The following is a 1,264-nucleotide window of genomic DNA, read 5'->3' as shown; positions in this document are numbered from 1 at the left end:
GGACAAAAAGGAAAGAGTTACTGAGTGGAGAAGGAAAGAAGAGGGAATGAGGGAAAGAGATTTATCTATGTAAGAAAGATGGTTTGGACAACTACACTGTGCATTTCTGCTGGTCTATGGAAAGGAGAAGTTAATGCTTAATTTGTTGCATCTCCTTTTTTCAATTGTTTGCACCTTTTCTGTTCTTAATTTCTTATATATTTATTTCTTCCTCCAATTTTATGTGCATATAACTGGTAATATGAACAACTAGTTGGAAGACAATACTATGTATTACAACAAATATTGTTAAATTCATATTGCTTCATTAAGTGAAAACCTGTATCACTAAACTTCTTCTTTATTATTTTGTAGTCTCTTTTAAAAATAAAAAAGAAAGAAAATGTAAAAAAAATTAAAGTCTCTTAATGAGGTCACATTCTGAGCTACTGGGGATTATCATTTAAACATGAATTCAGAGATCACCATTCAACCTCTTAAAAGAATTTTTTTTTGGTGGAACCGGGGATTGAACTCAGGTCCTTGCACTTGCCAGGGAATTTCTTAATTTACTAGCCATCTCCTCAGCCACTTAAAAGACATTTCTGAAAATTATGGTAGCATATTTTCTTTTTTCTTCTTTTTTCCATACATTGTCTTTAATCCATGTCTTTTAATTCTCTTTTACAGTACTGTAACAGAAAATGCACTCCCCCAACCCCCAACCAGTGCACCTCAGTTTATTAGTTGCCCAGACAACAGATCCTGTTCCAGTTCCAGCTCTCCTGTCTCTTACAAACAGCTGATCACTGGGACACATAGCTGGTCACCATGGTGCACAGTGTATAAACCAGTCCCCAGTTGACAAGCCATTCTGCCTCTGTACTTCCTGCTTGCTTATTCCATATAAGCCCTAGAACACCGGAGCTCAGGGCCCAATATTCTGAGAATGATCCCAATGAGTTTTCTGTTGACATAAAAGAAATCTGCCTCCAAATCCTGAGTGTTGCTTCCATGTTTCTACTTGCTGTTGTAGTACCACCCTCCCTCCCTTTTACATTTTGGTAGCACTTGTTGAAATATGGGAAATTTCTCCTGCAGAATTATCTACATTGTTGAATTGATTGAGTGCTTTGTTGTGATGTATATTTTTTTAAATTTTGTATTTCTTTTTTTTCAAAATTTTATTGATAAACAGACATCAATGAGAAAATTTCAAATCAAATTGGAAGTACAGTTTCAACAAATAATACACTGCATATATTCTTCTTAGTGGTTAATTGCT

Source organism: Octodon degus, unplaced genomic scaffold (assembly GCF_000260255.1).
Source record: "Octodon degus isolate 3935 unplaced genomic scaffold, OctDeg1.0 scaffold00308, whole genome shotgun sequence".
Classification (NCBI taxonomy): Eukaryota; Metazoa; Chordata; class Mammalia; order Rodentia; family Octodontidae; genus Octodon; species Octodon degus.
The sequence above is the reverse complement of the archived record's forward strand: the minus strand, read 5'-3'. Positions refer to the sequence as shown.